Source organism: Crocodylus siamensis, chromosome 6 (assembly GCF_052110815.1).
Source record: "Crocodylus siamensis isolate JL-2025a chromosome 6, ASM5211081v1, whole genome shotgun sequence".
Classification (NCBI taxonomy): Eukaryota; Metazoa; Chordata; order Crocodylia; family Crocodylidae; genus Crocodylus; species Crocodylus siamensis.
In genome coordinates, this window is record NC_143400.1 from 52,765,660 (window position 1) to 52,780,355 (window position 14,696).

Consider the following 14,696-nt stretch of genomic DNA (forward strand, 5'->3'; position numbering starts at 1 on the left):
CATGACATGGGACCCCCTGGTAACCTGCTCCACCAATTCTGCCTGGGTCTGCCTCACTTAACAAGCAGTCTTTGGGAATTGTAAAGGTGCAGGCATGGGGAAATAAGGCACAGGTAAAAGAGGTACATGTACCAGCCGCTTGTGAAACAAGCATGTTTTGGTTTCTAAGTCCCATGTGCAAACCACTGGCTTGGGACCTGGCTCCTACCCACCTGCCCACCAGTATTTCAGTTGCATGGTGGCATAAGTACATTCTTGGGTGCACAAAAACTCAGAAGACAGGCCCTGATTCAGACTAGCGTGAACACATACATAACCCAGTTAAAGTCAATAAGACGACTCACAGGCCTAAAGTTATGCTGAAGTGCACTCCTGAATCGGGGCCAAAGTGCTGCAGCAAGTAGGATTCTTTTGTGGTGAATTTAAATGACCTTCTGTGCCCCAGGAATGCAGGGGGTGGGGAAAGGGGTGTAGGTTGTACCTGTGTTGGCCTAAGGATGTAGGCAGACAAGGTTCTTTGGGTAAATCCAGTATCTTTTATTAGACCAACTAAATAGTTGGGATGCCAGGGATAGGATAAATGTGTGCCCAGAGATCAAATTGCTCCAGATGGGCTGCAGGTTATTTCCCCATGGAGTAAATTGGATTATATCTGTGCTGAAGCTCCAGTTTGGGGGCAGGGAAAGGCCGGTCTGATTTATTTTATTTTATTTTATTTTATTTTATTTTATTTTATTCTCAGACTCAGAGGGGTGGTGTTAAAAATAAAAAAATAAAAACGGTGTTTTTAAGGTTTGGGGATTTGCTTTTTGTTTTTTTAAAGAATGGTAAAACCATGGGGCCAGGCAATGACCAAAGAGTGATGGTGACAAAGGAGAACAGTCTTGTTGGTGAAAAGCTTCCCTTTCAGCACTTGTATTTTCTCAGTTTACTGTGCAGGGCTTGAGAGAAACTCCCTGCATATGAAACAGGGTAAGAGAAATTTTAGCTGGGGCACTCAAAAGACTTAGCTACAATTTTCAAATACATTCACTGCTCAAGCCCATCTTGGACTCTTTGAGTTTTTCAAAGAGCGTGAATTTAAGAGTCAGTTTAAGTACCTGATGCCCTTCATCAGCCTTGAAGATCCTTGCCCCTGTGTGACGTTAAGACACCCAGGCTGGGATTTTCAGAAATGCCCCACTGACTCAGGAGCAGATGCTCCAGCAGAGAGTTAATGGAAGCCATCCTCAAGTCCCTTGGGAGCGATGTGAGTCGGGTGCCTTCAAGCTGAGGATCCAAAACTTAAGGCAACCAAGAATGAGTGGAGAGTCCAGAAAAGTTCCTCCATGCCCTCTTTGCTCTTCTGTCATTAAGGAGGGGTGGAGGATGAGTTTATAGCTGGAAATACGAGTGTGAAAATCCTGCCCGTCATTTGAAATGCTTTGTCTCATTTTTTAGGGTTGTTGGTTGTAGCCATGTTGGACTAAGGACATAGGCAGACAAGGTTCTTTGGGTAGGTGTGATCTCGCATATCTAATAAAATCACATATCTAATACAATTTTATTAGATATCATGTAGCTAATCAAAGAGATTACATCTACCCAAAAACCCCTGTCTCATTTTAAATGTTAGAGGGGCTCATCACCCTGGCCTTTGAGTATCTCATAATTGGGTATTTGTCCCCTGCAAAAAAGGGAAGAGCTGTTATCTTCCCCTTCCACAGAGAGGGAATTGTGGCCTTCAGGGTGAAATCTGCAAGGGATATTATGTCCAGGCTGACCTTGGGGTCTCCCTCAGCCAGTCCAAGCCACAGGAGGCACCTCTCCCTGTGCACAATACCTGGGGCTGCTCCCAAAACATGAAAGGGAGAGACAAGCAGTGGCAGAGCCATTCTCAGTGGCCTTCCTAGGAGCCCGTCTATCTGCTGCACGTTTGTCTTGTGCCCAGCCCTAACGACAGGCAGCAGAGACAGGACATGGGGTACAGAAGGGCCCGAAGGTGACCAGTGGAAATAGGGTAGCAGGCAATCCTGGGACTGTGCCAGGGGCAAGGCTTGCCATCTAGGGCCTAGTGCGCAGATCCAGCACAGCCATACTGGTGCCCAAGGCGGAGGATATAAAGCCAAGTGAAAGGTTCAGATTTGAGTGAGTGGAGCCCAGAGTCAAACCCCTGCTAGAGCAGCACAGGCAGCAGCCTGAGTCTGCATGTGCGAGGCGGGGTGCCATCCTGGCCATGGACTCCCTGTGTGCCCTTGGGCAAGTCACTTAACTCCTCTGGTTTGGAGTCCCCCCAGCCTCATGTGCCTTTCACAGCTTTGGGGCATGCCCGCTCAGGGCTGCCTTACCATTCTGCAGAGCTGCCTGTCAGCCTGAGGTGCAAACCAGCTGTGGGGCAGGAGATTGATTCCTGCCTCAGTTTCCCCATTGGTAAATGACAGCGAAGCACTCAGCATTGTCACGGGGGAAAGGCAGAACTGTCCAGGTCTAGTGAGACAACAGTGCCAGGTCTGGCAGTGATCTGAGTGAGTCTTGCACATTACATTTTTGAATGGTCATTTTCTTTTCTGTCATAATTCTTTCTTCTGCCATTCGTAGTTCATGCAGCTGCAGCAGCCCTGCCCGCCCACAGCACCCCATGTGCAGAGCATCACACACCATGTGGGAGACAGTCGCTGCCCCAAGGCCCTGGCAATCTTGTCAAGACAGCGATGGGGAGTGGAGTGGGAACTGGGACACAGATAAGTGACATGGCCATGGTCCTCCAGCAGGGCAGTGGCAAAGTTAAGACCAGAACTGAGCTTTCCAGAGCCTCAAACCACTGCTAGATTTCTAGGCTTCCTCCCCACTACCCCTTTCCCTGTGCAGGTGACAGGATTGATCGCTAAATTTTTTCTATGCCCAAGGCCAACCATAAAAACGAATAGTGTTTGCTTAAACATTCCTCTCTTGCCTCCACCCCTTCCCTCTCTGGAGCTCGCTGACAGGTGTTTCTCTGCTTTCTGGGATCAAGTTCTTTGCAAATTCGTTCGGGAGAGGTGCAAGTAGGTGTGAACAGTGCCAGGGAGCACCTAGAAATGACCGGCCACAGCCAGGCAAGTCTGTCCTACTCCATCCTTACCAGGCATCACCCTCCAGAGCACTACGTGTTTCCAATATGCCTGTACTGTCTCTCAGGCCTGCCCCTTCTCAGTCCTAATAATGTGTCCATTCCCAAGGTGTTCTCAGAAGTGTTGGCCTCAGAAATGTGGTTCTTGTTGCTTCCCCAGCCCATCATGAGAGGACTTTATAATACCCAGAAATCTTTGGCCAAGGGGGGCTTATCTAGGCTGGAGAATCAGCCCCTCTCCCTGCTACACAAGTGAAACAAAGCCTTGTCCCCTTCCATGCCACGATAATTAGATGGAATTTCTTATGGGGTGAAAGTAATGCAAAACTCTAAAACTCTTGGTTCAGAGATGGTATCTTTTATTAGACCAACTAAGAAATCGCAAAAATATATATATATATATGTCTTGCTTTGCAAGCTTTAGGGCACACACACACCCTTCTTCATGCTGAGGGAAAATTAAAGATGGTAAAAGTCCTCTCAGGTAGAAAATAAACTTCATTTTGCACAGAGGAAGCTGAAGGTGGATATATATGTTCCTCTGGGTCCGTGATAGATAGGTGTGAAAGTAAAGCATTTGTAGGAGCACTGCCAGTGGGGAGGATAGTCAGGGGTGTGGAAAGCAAACCCCATTTAAATCAGCAGGATCAAAGCACGTGCTTGCAATGAAGCAGAGAGGAAAGATTATAAAGCTCTACGGAGACATGGATCCGCAGGAGATATGGATCTGCATCCTTTCAGGGAGAAGAGGGAACAGACCCAAGGCCTCACGCCCCTGGTGAGTGCTATCTCTCCGGACCATCAGTGGGGGCCTTGCTCTAATCACCCTCATCACTATGTTTTCAGGCTTGAAATGTGGGTAGGGTTTATTGGGGGGAGCAGGGGCAACCTGGAGAGTGGTGTGCAGCTCGTGTAGGCCCACCCTTGGGCACCTAATCCAGATGGGGTCCCAAGTGAAGGGAGTAGTAGGATAACAACATGTGCTAACCTCAGAGGGGAGCTGGGAGACCCTATTGCTATGGTAAGGGGGTCCCTATATGCCCATGCAATGGACGTGCTTAGCTGAATAGGCGCTGCTGTTGGCAGACAGGTGATGTGGTGTCCACAGGTCCTGGAGCAAGAACAAGCAGCACTGTTCCCTGCCCGGCAGCACAGAGTGTGCTTCCCCGCTCTGTACTGTGTTGTCAGGCGCATGCTTCCTGCTGCTGCCTGCTACCTGTTGTACCTGAGTCCCTCTTCTCTGAACTGTCCAAATGTCCCTGGTGCCCCTTCCTGGAGGGGAATGTGCTCATGATGATCAAGGTGCATGTCAGCAGGGAAGTCCTCTCTCTCCCTTCCACCTCATTTCCCCATCCCCATTTCTCCCCACTGTTTTTCCTCTCAGCCTTCCCCTTTCTCTGCAAACTGGGGATAAAGACAACAGCAAGTGGCTGTTTTCCCCTGTGTCATCACCCATCCTGGCACCCAGCAAGCTTTGCCCTGCTGGGCTCAGAGAGGCATTAATATCTTATCACCCACATTCCTGGGCAGGGAATGTGCTTTTCCCCAAAAGCCGTGGTAAGGTCCATTAAGCTTTTCTGCTTCACCAGCACAGCTCTGTGTCCTGCAAAGGCTGACCTGGATAGTTAATCTGTAACCACTAATGATGCATTGAGTTCTGGTATGTGCTGTGATTAACCCAAAGAATTCTGCTCCAGAGCCAACAGTGTAATTGTGAGGAGGACAGGAACACTTATGGCATGCTTACTTTCCTTTCCTGCTCAAAAATAATCAGGAAAAGTCAGGTCTATGCTATTTACTGCCATAAAAATTGGGTCCAAGGCTATTTTCGGATATGAATGAAATGGGGCTGCTAATTTCAGCCTGGTCCCTCGAGCTTTTTATCCACACAAATCAGAGATCATCACGTAGCCCAGCACACGTAGGAATTCCTGGTCAGAAGGCGCCAGGAACTAGACATCAGGGCTATTTCAGACTGGGATGAGGGCTGTCTGGGAGCACACAGTAGGGAAAATGAGTGTTTGGGGCCAGCAGAGTAGTGGGGGAAGGTAGGTCTGGAACAGCGGGATGGTTGCAGAGGATGCAGGAGGTATAGGTAAGACAACACATCCCCCAACACATGACGGGCTCTGGAAACACCTGTGGGAGCTTCCATCAGCTCCCTTAATACAGTTTTTTTCTAAGGGATCTTTTTTGCAACTAATTAGTTGGTCTAACAAAAGATATCCCCTCTACCCAAAAACTTTGCTTGCAGTTTTTTCTAATGCAGCCAGGAGGAAGCCTCCCAGGTGCCCTCGAGTGAAGAAGGTCATGCTTGGTAGTTTCAGCTGCTGCTCATCCCCTGTTTTTAATCATCCAGCTTTCCTGTAGCCCTCTAGCCCAGGAGACCACTCACAGCTAGGCCACAAAGATACTTTCCTGGTGTTATTTGCCTTCCGACTCTTATGCGACTGTTCTACTGCTTCTCCAGTCCGCCAAAGCAGCTTCAGGCAAGTATAAAAGTAGAGGCCTGAATATTGGAAGAAGGGTATTGAGGGAAGGGTTCTGGGATGGGTGTAATAGCTTGGATGCTGGTCCTGGCTGCTACTGCCTTGTGATGGGACCTAAAGTAAGCTGGTTTAGCTTCTTGGTTTCTCTCTTGCCTGTGCCCCCAGTGCATGTTGAATAGGCCTGGTTCCTCTCTTATTTGTTGTCTGTTCAGAGCTAAAATAGTCTATTGTGTGGTCCTGTGGGGCTCAGCACAGCCAGGTTGTATTTGGAGTTTTTGTGATTCCTATAGAGAAGTGAAAAGTGAGTGCATCCATGATTGGCTGTATAACTTACTTGTATGAGTGTCCATAAAATATCTAGCCTTGAAGGGCCAGAGTAACAGGGAGGAGAGAGATGTTTTTTTTCTTTGCTTTGAAATATAATAATAGTATTTTCAGTGGCTCCTAACCCCTCATCCCTGGATGGCAGGGACCCACAGGCTGAGGAGCATTAGTTTCAGCCAAGAAGCTTCCTCTCTGCCATCTCACAAGGTCTACTCTAGCCTTTTGCTCTCTGTCTTTACCCTTTTGTAGTACTGTTGGAGCACTTTGTAGCTGTGATGGTGTAGCAAATCTGTAAGAAGGCAAGGGGGGTGTTTTTTGTGATATTTCTTATTGGACAAACTGGAACTGTTAGACAAGCTTTTGGGCACAAATGAAAGGCACTACATCTCATAACTAGATGGCTGGTTCAATAAACAATTAACACCAAAAAACCCCAAACTCCTGTGCTTCACCCTCTTGGTCATCCTATTGCTACTTTTAACCTTTCCAGTCCTTTGTAAAAGGCTGGCATTCAGCTCTCCAAGTGCTTGGCAGAAGTTTGTGAAATGTACAATGGTAGCTTGCCATCTACATGGGACAAAGGGACAAGTCCAGGAAGAGTCATGTGGTCTAACTGGTGGCTCATCCGCTCATCTGCTTGCATGTAACTAGGGAATTGTTTGCATACTTCTGTGGGTGATGCAAGATGCATTTCGCATGTTCTGTCCCCATCTGATTAGAGGGGTCTGTGTCCTAAAAGCTACCTTCTCATACAGGGGATGCTTGTGGTCCCATTGAACCTCAATACCAGATGTCTTCACAACTAGGGCAGCTGGTGTTCTACCATTGATTTTTTTTAAAAATGCCGCCCCTGGTGGTTTTGCTAGACCAACTCCTGGAAAAACAAAAAAGCATAATTCTAGAAGGTGGCTTCATGCAAATCTTAGTGACTGTACAGCCAAGAAAATAGCTTTAATTACTGTTTTCTGTTGTATTTAAGCTTCAGATGCAAATCACAGCAAGCCAGCAATGGCAACTCGGCACGCAGCAGGTCTCTTCCACTCCACTTATTGAAAAGACCTGGAACGTATTTGTAGCATTGATGGCCTCCCCATTGGGAAGCTTGTGCCTGGAGGGAAGGGAGAGCCCTGTCTTCACAGTGGCTAAGGTACTACTGACCATTGCACAGGGTTTGGCCTATGACCTGGTACCTGCTCCTCAGCCCTGTTCAGTGCAAATGTCTTCCAGCAAGAGAGGGGAGGAAGGGGAGCCCAGCACCAGCGGTTTATATTTCTGTTTGCTCTTGTTTTCTCAAAGCATGAAGGGAGTCCCTGAACATGAGGCATGTTATAGGTGCTTGGAGTTCTGTTTTCATTCATTTTTTTGCAGCTCTGGTGCATGCAGGTTTTGGACACTTCTTTAAGGGTTTGTGGGTTAAATGGTTCCTATGAAAGCAGGGGTCTGAACTCCAGGGCCTTTGAGGCTCCTCGTGGCCCAATGTGCCTATGATTCAGTTAGTTTAATCATCAATAAGCCACATGCAGACACCTTTCTGACTAAAGGTTGTGTCATTCAGCAGTCTTTGGGAAGATCCCGAGCAAACCTGTAACCAGGTTGTCTCCATCTTCCCAACTCCCCTTTTTTTTTTTTTTTTTTTAATCAGTTAAGTGCAAGAAAGTCCCAGCAGATGTGGTTGGGGTTGGAGATATTGCAAGCAACCAGCAGCTACTGCTTTTCTCAAGTTCTTCAGGCTGCTCTTCACACCCCTGTTGGGCTGAGTCTTGGGCAGGCAGTGAGGAAAGGACCAGCATGGTTTGGCTCGGTGGAATAGAAGAGGGAGGCAGGGAAGTGCCTACCTTTCCAGCCCAGCTACAGTAACTCTTCTGGGCCAGACTGAAACTTCCTGCTCGCCCTGTGCATGCCAGTATTTACCCTCCTGCCTGCCTAGGTTTCTTATCTCTCTGAATGCCAGCCTTATCAGCACCATCGGAGTGAATGACCGCCTCCAGGCTTAGGCTGGAATGTAATTGCAGCTCTTGCAAACAAATCGGAGCACAGCCAGCACAATTTGCTGGCATGGAGGGAACAGCAGGGCCACAAGCTTCAAGGAAGGGAGGGAAGCTCTTTGCTCTGAATTTTGCCTGCAGGATCCTACTCGCTCCTGTCCAACTACATGGAAAATGATGGGTTCTTCTAGGGCTTGCCACTTTCCCAGAGCTTTTAAAACCTTAACTAACTCATCCAGAGGCAGTGCAGGACTAGGGTTGGATGGATAGAGAAAACAAAGGACCTGCATCCAGTGGTCTCTTTGAAGCAGCCTGGCACACTGGTGGCTGAGCAAGATCAAGAGCTTAGGAGCCACTGGCCTCTGCTCTCTGCCATTGCTGTGGCGTCTGGCATAGCTGTACACACATGCAGGAAGAAGGCACAACATTGGCACAAACAGGGGGATTCCCCAGTGAACTCACCTTTGGCTTAACTCCATTCCCATTAGACAGGATGCTAAAGTTACTAGAAAGGGGCCTGGCTGCTCCCACAAAAATGTTGGGCATGTCTGAAAATCCCCTCTGGAATACATACACAATCGGCTCCTTCCCAGGGTGCTCAACTGGTATGTCGGTGAGCACTTATTCATCCTGGGAGCACTTTTGAAATCGGCACAACAGCTTACATGAGTAAGTACATGCCAGCAGGATTAACATATGGATATCCACCAAGGTATAGATGCATGCCTCCAGAACATACTTGGGCATTAAAAGGAATGACATTCTATCCAGTGCCACCGTCTCTCGGCAATCTCCTTTATGGTGTAAGTGATCCAGGAAAGAAGATGGAAATACTAGGAACATGAGCTAGGAATGAAGCCAGGGCATCTGCCATGATGGATGTGCTATGGGCTCGGGGAAGGGGCCAACCACCAGCATCCTTGTATAGAACAATACTTGGAAAGGGAGATGTGTAGAATGGAAAATGGAGACATGAGAAGAGCAGCCTGGGATGGATGGGGAGAGCAGAGCCTTGTTGAAGCCTCAAGTAATGTTGGCCATTGTTGGAAGGGTCAGATTTGGTGCACTTCAATAGCAATATCAATCTGACCTAACAGGAGAGTACAGCAGGTCTTGACAGGGCCTGCTATCATGAGCCTTTTGTGAGCTGCCTCCACCTTCACGCAGACCAGGCAAATCCTGATGAATGCCTAAATCCCTCTACAGCTGCTGATGGGCATCCGGGACAGAAAGGGAAAATGCTAGTGTCTCACTGTTGTGAGCCTGTTCCTTTTGATGGAAAAAAAGTTCATTATTTTAAGTATTTAGCTCATTGCAAGACCCCCGATGGGCTCTGTGAACATTAATCTGTTTGTGTTTCCGAGTAGAAAGGCTCTACAGAGCAGCCCCTGAAATAAAAGTGAGGGGTACATGCCTTGTGAATCCAGACACAGCAACTGCACATGCATTTACAGGAAAAGCAGTGATCCTTCGCACCACCCAGAAATGTGCCCCTATTTACAGAAGAGATGCAGACGGGCTCAGAGACGGGGGTTATTTCCAAAGCAGAGCGGAGGAATTCTGTACACAAGCTCCTTTTAAAAATACTCTTGCAGAAACAGTCACGTATGCTGCCTAGGGGCCAATCTGTCAGGGAAAGAGCTCACTCCTAGCATGCTTAGCTAGGAAGCAGGCCAGGAGATGGCCACGTTCAAGGCTGTCTCCCACCCTTGGTGAGAGGCCATCTGTACTGTTGCAGGGGAAGGGCTTGAGGGGGAGCGTAGCAAGGCACTTCAGGAGCTGGCTGTAGCTTTCAGAGAGCTGTGTTACTAGTGGCCTGCTGGTCACTTTGGGGAAGTCATTTGGCTGCTCAGGTCCCCATCTCATCTTGTCTTGCCTGCTTAGCCTGCGTCTCTGCAGTGCCCATCATAAAGGCCCTGATCTCAATGCTTGCAACTAAATTAGATAAATCAGGGGTGTCAAACATACAGCCTATGGGCTGGATCTGGCCAGTGGATCCATGTCATGTGGCCTGTGGGGCTCAAACAGGGGCCAAGAACTTGAGTGGGGCAAGCAAGGGCAGGGTCCAGCTTTTAACTTGGGTATGGAGACCCATTTGGGACATGGGTTGGCAGCGGGGGGAGAGCAATGGTTGCATTAATCCCACAGCTGCCTGGTCCCACTTACCCTGCTGCTTTCCCTGCCACCAGAGTCCAGGGATCCAAATGAGGTTGATACTCTTGATGTGACTGAGCATCCCCCACATGCCAGGCATTGGGCTTGGGGCTTTGGAAACCTGTTTTCCATTCCCTAGCTCTGTCACTGACTTGCTGGATGACCCTTATCACATCACTTCCCCTCGTTGTGCCCCAGTTTTCCTATCTGAAAAGGCACCATGGAAGGGCTAGATACCATCATCATCGCTAGGATAAGAAAACACCCCAAGATGGCACTTCAGGGGAGACCGTATCATTAGGTATCACCTGCCCGGTTTTCCTCCCACTTCTCTGGTAATAGCCACTGTACTCCGGATTTCTTCTCTGCTCTTCTCCTTCAGTTGCCAAGTCATTTTCAAGTTAGCTCTTTAAGAATGGTTGAGGCTGCCTAAAATTGACCCCCCACTTGAAGCCTGAGTCAGAGTTGGTCAACATGTTGTATACACTGGAATCAGGGATGAATTTAAGAAAGAAGGTCATTTGATTGAATAGGTGGAGCAGGGAACAACAAAGAAGCAGATTGTCCTGGTTAGCCCTTCACGCTCCTCCTTCAGGATAAGGGCAGGCAAAGAGGTGTGTGGGGCAATTCTGCATCAAGAACCCTGAAGCCCACTGATGGACCCGCTTTCAGGAGGGCAATAAATCCCCCTAGTCTCAAGAAGGGCTATTAGCACAGCCCCATGCTGGAGGCAGCACCAGTGTGCCAGGGGCAAGTGGCATATGTGTGCAGCCTTGGTCATACCTGGCAATGGGCATAGCATCAGGCCTGTCTTTCCCCGCCTCCCTCATAAACGCCAGGCAATCGCCAATGAAGAGCTTTATTGCATTCCTGGCATACCAGGAACCTCGCATGCTGACAGCTCATTTATTTCAGTCCCAGCAGCAGCTTCTCCTTCAAATATGCCTGGTTGCTGCCAGCCATTTGCTGTCAGGCCTGGGAACGTGCCATAAGGAGAAGGGAGCCATCCTCTCTAGCCTGTAACTCCCATTTCCACATTGGTTCCAGTCTCCTCTTACAGCAAGTCTCTGGTCCCTTTCTTTTCTCACTGACTCTCTGTTCTCCTCCCTATGAGTGCTCCTCAGTAAATCCAGCCCACTGTGGACCCTTTGGGTGTCCTCAGCCCATTGCTTTAAGGACCCAGCTTGCACAGGAGAAGAGCCACAGAAGTGATTCTAGGACAGGGATGAGAGGTATCTCTAAGCAAGAGACTGCAAAAGCTCAGCTTGTAGCTTTATCATAAAACGGATGAAGAGGCGAACAGATCTGCTGTGTATCCAGTACCTCCTTTGGGGAAAATACCAGGTATTCAAGGGCTTTTCAGTCTAACAGCTCGAAAGAGCTAATGGCTGAGGGCAGATGGCTTCAAATTAAACTAGCTGTGCACTTTAACAGTGAGAGTGATTAACTGTTGAACAAATACAATTCTCTGTCTCTGCAGCAGTGATTTAGCTTGACACAACCCCCAAGTAACTGAGTGAAATTCCTTGGCCTCTGTGGGTCAGAGTAGGTGGTCTCATGGTCTCTCCTAGCCTTAAAAATCTGTTTAATCTGCTGTGGGGAGGAAGGGTACAGGCACCAAGGTCCAGATCCTCTGAGGCATTTAGTTGCCTTTCTCTCACTGAAGTTGGAGGATATGCAGCTAGATGCCTGCAGCTGTCCCAAAAGATGAGCATGAATTTCAAGGAGTAGGCACAACAGCAGTACCACTTTCTGCCAGGCTACATTAGCCACTGCACCTTCAAAGGGATCGGAGGATGAGGGAAGCCCCCTTTCCCTGTTTGCCACCAACCCAGGCTCCACTGCAAACGTATTTCAATGGGGGCAGTCTCAAAGAAAGCCCTGAAGGAGTGGCGTTCTCCGACTTGCATGGGTTTGCACTGTGGGCCCTGACCCTATTGCACTATGAAGAAACAGTGGACCAGTGGCTTTCCCCAAGTGACACAAGCATGTGGTACAAGAAGATAGTTCTTTGGTGTGTCAATGCACTTGCTCCACCCATGAGAGGCAGCACGAACCCTGCAGGAACTGCAGCCCCCTGCGGCTGCGCTGGGTAGCAAGCAGGGCTGCATTCCTGACACGGCTGCAGCTCCCTTTAGCCCTGGGGGATGGGTTGATTAAACTCCACAGCAGGAAGAGTCTTCAGGTGAGAAATGCTTTTCATACTTTCTTGATAAGACTTGTGTTGGCAGCATGGCCAAAGGGCAGGGGAGGAGGGAGGGGGAGAGAGGGGAAATCTAAAGGGCTGGCATCATTTTTCTTGTAGGGCATCTCTGTCAAGCATCCTACCACTTGTTGCAAGGCTTTTGGAGCTTTCCTCTGTCATCTTGGCTGCATCTCCAGGCCACCTGGCCTCCCTTATGAGCTGGCTGTCTTATTTGAGCCCCTTGCACTTGGATTTCCCCTGACAGTGTCTGCTTCGCTCTTTCGGTGTTTGGGGTTGAAGTCCATCTGGCCACGATGACTCAGGAACGCTGTACGCAGTGACGGAAAACCTCCAGGAATGAAGCCTCGGGGAGATGAAAAGGATGAAAGAGGCTGAAGTACTGTTCCTAGTTCTCCCTCAGTCCTCTGGTGTGTGTTTGAGTGAATCTTTGTCCTTGGGCTCTGTTTCTCTGTGACTTAAATGGGGATTGTTCTTCACTTATTTAGGGTATAAACTGTTCAGGGCAGGAACTGCCATTGAATATGTTTGCAGCATGCCCAGGCCAAGGGGGGCATGAACTCAGTTGGAGCCACAATGATACTGAGGAACCTACTGTTTTGGAAGGGGATAATCGCGCTGTGATTTTGATAGTCATCCTCACAGTTGGAATTCACCTTTCTATTGAACTTTATGTCTAATAAACTAGCTGCAAATCCTCCTTTCAGCTTGTGAATCCTCCTTTCTTCTATATGTGCACACAGGGAATGGGGAGCTGTTGTTCACCCAGTCCCCAAATACTAGAACTAGGAGGCACCCACTGAAATGAGTAGGAGACAGACTTAAAGCTAACAAGAGAAAGTACTCTTTTTAGGCAGCATGTAGTTAACTTGGGGGAACTTGCTGCCATGGGAGGCTGTAGAGGCAGATGGTGTGGCCAGGTTCTGAAGGTCCATAAATTTTATCTAGTCCAATAGATCTATTAAAAGCTATGAAGCAGAATAGTCGGAGGCATTTGCTCTGGCCAGTGATGGTGGGAGCCGCAGAGTGTCGTCCTCTTGTGTATGACACTTTAGGGTTACAACATACATGCATTAAATTTAATAACCATTTGACTGTTGCAGATGCAGCCGCATGCATTAATTTTTAGATTGCCATTAAATGATCTAATTGGGCAATTGTTCACAATGTGTCGCACCATCTGAAAAAATCTCACCACAACCTCACCCTGGACTCTCTCTTTAACTCTACATTTTATGTGGTGTCCACATTTTCCATAAAGTGTCCGGATGTGGTTCGGGGAGGACAAAAACTTTCTTGGTAGGTCAAATCCTGGCTGGGACGATGTATTTCTGGGGCAGGTTGGTATTTGACCAGGCTTCCCTCCATTGTTCTTCAGTGCTCTTGTTGTCATCATAGAGCTTCTTGGCGTATTTCCAGAAAGGCTCAAATCTAAAAAATCCATCTGGTGGTGACATGGTGACATCCTTATTAATTGGGAGGTTTGGGTTACCGGTGGCATTCTGGTATTCCCTCATAGGGAGGGTAACAAACTCTAGATATATCCAGTTCAGTGCTCTCCCTCTAAAGCACACAGCTCTGCCACTACTGGAGATGGGCTTCTGGGCCAGAGGGACCACTGGTCCGACCCAGTACGGCGCTGCTTGACAGCTTTGGAAGAAGGTGCGAGTCACTGCTTTCTGAAGCATCTCAAAAAGCATAAGAGTGATGGGCTCACAGCTGGATGGGGTGTCAGGCCAGGTACCAGATCCCCAGACCTCTTATAACAAGGTGGCCTATTGACTTGGATGGGGCCAGATTTCCAGCTGGTGTAATTCAACCCAGAACTGCTTGGGACAGTAAGATGGAGCCACAGCTAGTGTAAATGGGCATTGCTCCATAGTGATCAGCAGTACTGACTTAAACCAGCTAAAAATCAGGATGCCAAAGCATTCAGTCAAGCATTCCCCCTCCACTCTTTCCTTGTCCTTTTGTCTCTCGCCTTGGGTCCCTATCTGCTTTTCTTTCCACTTGACTCCCCTCATTTTTATGTTTATTCTTGCTCGCTCTTCCTTCCTCCCCCATTACGTTTTACTATATCATTCCAGCAGCCCATTTCTTTATGCCTCAACTACTTCTCACTAAACAACTTCTACGATTTATCTAGTCCCAAGTCCTCCCTCCTACCTCACTCCTGCTTCCTCTCCTACCCTTCTGCAGCCTCATCTTTCTTCTTCCAACCTGCTTCCTAGACCTGCTAAATACTAGGGCTAGATTTTAAAAAATCATCTTCAATTTTTCTTTCAGTTTTGATTTAAAATATAGATGAATATATATATATATATATATATATATAAACAATGAATCCCTCATATCTTATATAGATCAAAGTATATAATATGAATGAGGGATTCACTAAGAATCTGGAAACCATTTCCTTTTCTCTCCGGTTGGGAGCCAAAAATGTAAATACA